The sequence below is a fragment of the Babylonia areolata genome, chromosome 23 (genome assembly GCF_041734735.1).
Source record: "Babylonia areolata isolate BAREFJ2019XMU chromosome 23, ASM4173473v1, whole genome shotgun sequence".
Taxonomy (NCBI): domain Eukaryota; kingdom Metazoa; phylum Mollusca; class Gastropoda; order Neogastropoda; family Buccinidae; genus Babylonia; species Babylonia areolata.
This window is the reverse complement of record NC_134898.1, coordinates 10,562,519-10,569,943: the sequence shown is the minus strand read 5'-3', so window position 1 is coordinate 10,569,943 and position 7,425 is coordinate 10,562,519.

The following is a 7,425-nucleotide window of genomic DNA, read 5'->3' as shown; positions in this document are numbered from 1 at the left end:
GAATTGTTTGTTGATGAGAACTTTAAGAACAATATTCTCATGGGACTTTGATGATAAAAACGTGAATGCTCTTTGTGATAATTTTCCAGTCTTTCATGAAGTGGGGAAAAAAATGATGGCACGACAGGATTGTCATCAACTATTCATTGATATTTTCTAATTTCACTTCCACAAAGGGAAGCAATTCAAGTCTCCATTCTTTTCTATAGCTCATTTTTCGGGGTAGTTTCCCTTCGAATACGCACACAGCAGAACAACACAGAGAGAGAGAGAGAGAGAGAGAGAGAGAGAGAGAGAGAGAGAGAGACAGAGATGGACAGAGACGGAGACAGAAGCAAAGACAGAGACAGTGAAACACAGAGAGAGAGAGAGAGAGAGAGAGAGAGAGCACACACACACACACACACACACACACACACACACACGCACACACGCACAGAGACTTGACACTTAGACACTGACTCTTTACTGTCATTAGCTTAACAGCCCACGTGACAGGGGGGTACAGGGGGAAGTCACAGTGTCGTTTTATCCAATCATTTGAAAAAGTAAAATAAAACAAAACAAAAACTAACGCACCTAATATTTACAAAGGTTATATCAATAAACAACAGCCAACAAATTACACACAAAAAATAACAACAGCACCATCATCATCAGACTGACCATCCAAATACCAATTCCATCTGCTTCTATTTTGACCCTCAAAATAATCATTTTGGAAACCATTAATGTTTGCACATATTTTGTATTAACAGGCGTTTTCATCATCTTTTTCCGTGTGTCATCATCATATTCGTCATTGCCTCTGAGACGTATTTTGCAACTGAGAGGATAATATTTTCGTCATTTGATGTTAAAACCCTGACCAGGTCTTTCCTCTTTGCTGCAGCTGTTTTAAAGAGTGTATAGTTTTCCCGAACCTCCTCGTATCTTTTGCAACTGAACATGAAATGTATCTAATCTTCTTTACCCTCACCACACATTGGACAAGGAGATGTTGTTAATCCACCTGTCTCAAACCATCTTTTGTTAGCATTCAACCCGACTGTTCTCAATCTGAATCTAGCAAGATTGACACTGTGCCACCTGAGAGAGAGAGAGAGAAAGAGAGAGAGAGAGAGAGAGAGAGAGAGACAGACAGACAAGGGGAGGGTGGAGGTAGCAACACGCCTGACGTACGTACAGACCCAACGTGCTGATCAAGCCTTGGTATATATATCTATAAAACATTACATTAATGTCAAGTACGATGAACAAGAAATTAACGATGAGGCCAGGAGATGAAATGATTAACAAATAGTAAAGAGTGGTAACTCTCTCCATTCACAAGGTACACAACTTCAAGTCAGTGCTGCTTACGCTACCAATTCAGCTTGCACACAGATAAATAAAAGGTACCTTGGAACAAACCCAGACACTTCCTCAAAAAAGGAAGCACCGGGCCTGTCCGTTTTCCGTATAATATTTGTGAATGGAGAGAGTTACCACTCTTTACTATTTGTACGATGAGCAAGTATGACAAAACAAACAGAAAGCGATGATACAATAAACAGGATAAACAGGTAGGTAAAATCAATGTGGTCCGTCCGGCCAATCTGAAGTCAAGCGAGCCTGACATCATCACACGCCTAACCCCCCTTTCTCTCCCACTCCACTTCTTTATCATTGATCAGAGATGTTTCAGCAATTCCATTCGATCAATCAATCATTAAAACTGTCTTCCATCACAACTGACACAATCAAACTTGGCAGTACATCCATCCCTCTTTCCAGTTCAGTCAGGATCCTCGGTGTTGTCCTTGACAACACACTGTCCATGCAAAAATTTATCAGTCAGATATGTCAATCCTGCTACTGTCAGTTGCGGCGCATCAGTTCCGTCCGGAAATATCTGTCCATTGACGCAACATCTAGACTTGTCGTTTCTTCCATTCTCTCTCGCCTTGACTACTGTAACTCCTTATTGTCTGGTTTGCCTGCTTCATCCATTCAGTCCCTTCAGCGCATACAAAACTCTGCTGCCCGACTTGTCCTCAGAAAGAAAAGATCTGAGCACATCACTCCTCTTTTGCAACATCTCCACTGGCTCCCTGTCTCACACAGAATAAGGTAAAAGACTAGCACTCTATGTTATAAATGTATTCACAACTCTGCCCCTTCCTATCTCTATGGCTGCCTTCACCTCTACACTCCATCTTGCTCTCTACGATCGGCTTCGGATCCACGCTGTTTACGCATACCCAGATTCAAACACTCGACTGTTGGCTACCGTTCTTTCTCTGTCTCTGGACCTTGTAATTGGAATGAACTTCCTCTGTCGCTTCGCCAGGTCTCCACGCTCAGCTCTTTCAAGTCTGGCCTTAAAACCCACCTCTTCCCCAAATAGCCTCCCTTCCCTGCCTCTTCCTTGTCTTCAGTTTTTTGTTTGTTCGTTTGTTTGTTTGTTTTGTGTTTTCCCTCCAGTTTTAGAGTTATGCGTGCGTTTGAATGACTGGTACGAAAGCGCTTTGATTTGTCTGTGCACAAGATTCAGCGCTATATAAATATAATAATTGTTATTGTTCATTAGGACGCGGTGGCGGGGTGGGGGTTGGGGAGGGGGAGGGTAAGGGGAGGAATGAGGGTTAGGGGTAACAATAGGGGATTAAGAGGGACATCGGGTAGTACGGGATGTGTATTGTATTGTATTGTATTGTATAACTCTTTCGTCAAAAAGGATTTCTCTGTGTGAAATTCGGGCTGCTCTTCCCAGGGAGAGTGCGTCGCTAAACTCAGAGCGCCACCCCCCTTTTTTTTTCTACCTTCAATGTTATTTGTTTTCCAATCGAAGTGGAATTTTCTATAGAATTTTGCCAGGGATAACCCTTTCGTTGACTGTGGGTTCTTTTACGTGCGCTATGTGCATGCTGCACATGGAAATGACTAGCGTCCAGACCACCACTCAAGGTCTAGTGGAGGGGGGGGGAGAAAATACTGGCGACTGTGGGATTCGAACCAGTGCTCTCAGATTCCCTCGCTTCCTTGGATGACGCGTTATCACTGGGCCAACGCTCCAAGTGGTGGTGGTGGCGGTGGTTGTGGTGGTGGCGGTGGTTGTGGTGGTGACGGCGAAGGTGTTGAAATGTGTCTGGAGGTGCGGGGTGGTGTGGAGCGGATGACTAAAAAGAGATTATAGATAGAATAGAACAGAATAGAATATGTCTTTATTGCTAAGTGTACCGGGGTCACAAGGAGGGGGGCGGGGGGAGGGGAAGGGGGGAGGGTAGTACATAACAAGGTACGAACATAAATCGAAAATCATACACAAACCACAAACACAGATACAATAGAAAATGGGATACATACAAGTGCATATCAAAATTAAAACTTGTGCATACTCACACATGCACGCACTGCACACACACACACACATACACACACACACGTTTGAACAGAAGCCGCATATTACATGTGGATGGGGCTGATGACCGGATCTTCAGGTAAATAGTTGTTGATTGCACAATTCTATTTATCATACTGGATTTGTTCGAGAGACATGGCATTGACTGCTTTGGGGAAAAAGCTATTGGCGAAGCGACTGGTTTTCGTCCTTCTACTTCTGTACCGTCCACCAGAGGGGAGCATCTCGAAAATCCCAACAGCTGGATGTGATTCGTCCTGGCTGATTGATAGAGGAACGTTTCCTTTCCTCACCCACAACCCGACGTTGAACTTACTTGTATATTTTCAGTGGAATCACTGACACCATCTTTCTGAGAAAAAAAAAATTGGGGTGTCAAACCAATGAATTATACATTTCACAACTCATGACAATCTCGTGTGGAGTGTTTTGTGCATTACCTTCCCCATTTACCCTCTCCCATTCGAGCATTCGTTTAGTGTGTGTTAGCTCCCGGTTGTGCGTTTTTCACGTGCAATCGGGGAGTCTCGTTTGTGTGCTTGTGTCACTGCTGAGCAGAGTTTAAAGTCTCTCTGTTCTGTCAGTGACACTTCTCTAGGCTTTGCGCCCGCGGCCTTCTTGGAGGAAGGTCGTGCCTGTTTGGGTTTGGGGCTTTTTGCCCAGTTGGTACCCTCAAGTGAGGATGGCTTTTCCTCCGGGTGGCCCTGTTTTCTGTGCTCTGGATGCCTGCAGTTTTTTTTCCTCCCTTCGAATGGATTAGTTTATTTTATTCGGGACACCATCTGCCTCGGTTTGGAGGAACGTGATCAGTGGTGATTAATTTAACTGGCGCCTTTTGTTGTCGTGTCTTGCATCATTGATTGATTTATACTTCAGTGTTGTACTTTGTTGTTCTGTTTGATCTTCGTGATACCCCCGAAAACGGAGTATGGCTGCCTACATGGCGGGGTAAAAACGGTCATACACGTAAAAGCCCACTCGTGTGTATGCGAGTGAACGTGGGAGTTGCAGCCCACGAACGCAGAAGAAGAAGAAGAAGAAGAAGAAGATCTTCGTGATTATCTGTGTATTGTTGCTTTTGTGTGTTTTTTTTTTTTTTAATTTTTATAAATAATGTGCTGATTAAAAATATATCTACATTTATTCTGTTATAGTCTGTGTTTGTGTTGTCGGGGGTGTTAGTGCTGGGTTGGGTGGGGCGTTTCTAGTCCGTTCTCCTATAGAGCGTGACAATACAAGTAGGGTCAACTTTTGATTCCGTCTGAGTAATGGAAATTTCCGGAATCAGAGAACCTGTACCAACGAAAAGATGCCACAGGAATACCCTACATGTGTGTGTGTGTGTGTGTGTGTGTGTGTGCGTGCGCGCGCGCGCGGGTGTGTGTGTGTGTGTGTGAGTGCGCGCGCTTGTTTGTTTGCTTGCTTGCTTGACGTAATGTAAACACTGTTATGACAATTAATTTTACGTGGTGTCTTCTCTGTTCAAGAGAGAGAGGGATAGGGAGGGTAGCGACAAAGAGAGAGAGAGAGAAAGAGAGAGAGAGAAAGAGTGAGAACGAGAAAGAGAGAGAGAGAAAGAGAGAGAGAGAGAAAGTGAGAGAACGAGAAAGAGAGAGAAAGAGTGAGAGAACGAGAAAGAGAGAGAAAGAGAGAGTGAGAGAACGAGAAAGAGAGTGAGAGAACGAGAAAGAGAGAGAGAGAAAGAGAGTGAGAGAACGAGAAAGAGAGAAAGAAAGAGAGAGAGAGAAAGAGAGAGTGAGAGAACGAGAAAGAGAGAGAGAGAACGAGAAAGAGAGAGAGAGAAAGAGAGAGTGAGAGAACGAGAAAGAGAGAGAGAGAAAGAGAGAGTGAGAGAAAGAGAGAGAGAGAAAGAGAGTGAGAGAAAGAGAGTGAGAGAACGAGAAAGAAAGAGAGAGAGAGAGAAAGAGAGAGTGAGAGAACGAGAAAGAGAGAGAGAGAAAGAGAGAGTGAGAGAGAGAGAGAAAGAGAGTGAGAGAAAGAGAGAGTGAGAGAACGAGAAAGAGAGAGTGAGAGAACGAGAAAGAGAGAGAGAGAAAGAGAGAGTGAGAGAACGAGAAAGAGAGAGAGACAAAGAGAGAGTGAGAGAGAACGAGAAAGAGAGAGAGAGAAAGAGAGTGAGAGAAAGAGAGAGTGAGAGAACGAGAAAGAGAGAGAGAGAAAGAGAGTGAGAGAGAGAGTGAGAGTGAGAGACAACGAGAAAGAGAGAGAGAAAGAGAGAGAGAGAGTGAGAGACAACGAGAAAGAGAGAGAGAGAGAGAGACAGGCACAGACAGACGCTCATACAGATAGAATCAAAGAGAGAGGCAGAGATAAAGACAGACAAGACGACACAGAGATAGAGACAGAGAAACAGCGTCAGCGAGACAGAGTCAGAGAGACAGAGACAAGTAAATGAACACACACACACACACACACACACACACACACATATATATATATATATATATATATATATATATGTATATAAATATACATATAAATAGATGGATAAATACATGAATAAAAAATAAAAGACTAAATTGATAAACAAATACAAAAACGAATAAATAAATGAATAAATAAATAGATAAATAAATAAATAGATAAATAAATAAACAACCAGATAAATAGATAAAAGAACAAATTAAAAAATATAAAAATATATATATACCTTGCCCACAGAGCCCGTCAAGGTAGATAAGTGCTGCCACGGACATGCGCGCAAGAAGAAAAGAGAGAGAGAGAGAGAGAAAAAGAAAAGAGAGAAAATATTGGGGAGGAGGGGGGGAGTGGCGGGGGGAGGGGGATGGGGGGCGGGGGGTGGGGGGGGGGAGGAAGCTTCCTTCCCTTACTTCGATCAGTTCATCTCTCATCCCAAACTTCCGCTCGTCTTGGCAACAGTGCGATGTGATGTGATGAACTTTCCTCCGACCCACGCAATAAAACATTTTCTCTTCCTTTCCCTTTCCTGCTGCCCACCCCCTCCCCCCCCCCCTGTCCCCCCGCCCCCATTAGAACCCTCCTCTCTCTCTCTCCCCACTCATCCCCACCCTCCCACCCCACAACCCACCTCTCAAGCCTGACCCCCCTCCCCAACCACCACCCCTCACCCCCACCTCCATGCATTTCCACCCTCCCTCCTCCCCTCACGTACACATGTCTATGATGTATGTACGAATCTAGCGATTGTGAGGGTTTGGGGAAAATGACAAGACTGGAAAGAGGAGAAGGAAAATTAGAAAGACAGAAAGACAGAAGAAGGAGGAGGAGGAGGAGGAGGAGGAAGAAGAAGAAGAAGAAGAAGAAGAAGAAGAAGAAGAAGAAGAAGAAGAAGAAGAAGAAGAAGAAGAAGAAGAAGAAGAAGAGGAAGAGGAAGAAGAAGAAGAAGAAGACGACCGGAATCCAGTGTCATTAATTCTGTGTGTCGCACACCGACCGTCTTTATTTCTTTACGATTATCAGCGCTTCAATAAAGCTGGCTGGCCAGTAAAAGTGGCTTGAAAAGGAAAAGTTGACGAGACGGGACGGGACGGGACGGGACGAGCGGGAAAAGACGAGACAGGACTAAGCAGGACAGGACAGGACAGGACAGGACTTTATAAGACATGACAGGAGAGGACATTATGGGACATGACAGAAAGGACAGGACCTTATAAGACAGGACAGGAGAGGACATTATGGGACAGTACATTATAAGGTAGGACAGGACAGTAGAAGACATGGGACACGACAGAGAGGACAGGACGTTATAGGACAGGACAGGAGAGGACATTATGGTGCAGGACAGAAAGGACAGGACCTTATAAGACAGGACAGAAAGGACAGGACGTTATAAGACAGGACAGGAGAGGACATTATGGGACAGGACAGAAAGGACAGGACGTTATAAGACAGGACAGGAGAGGACATTATGGGACAGGACAGAAAGGACAGGACATTATAAGACAGGACAGGAGAGGACATTATGGGACAGGACAGAAAGGACAGGACGTTTTAAGACAGGACAGGAGAGGACATTGTAG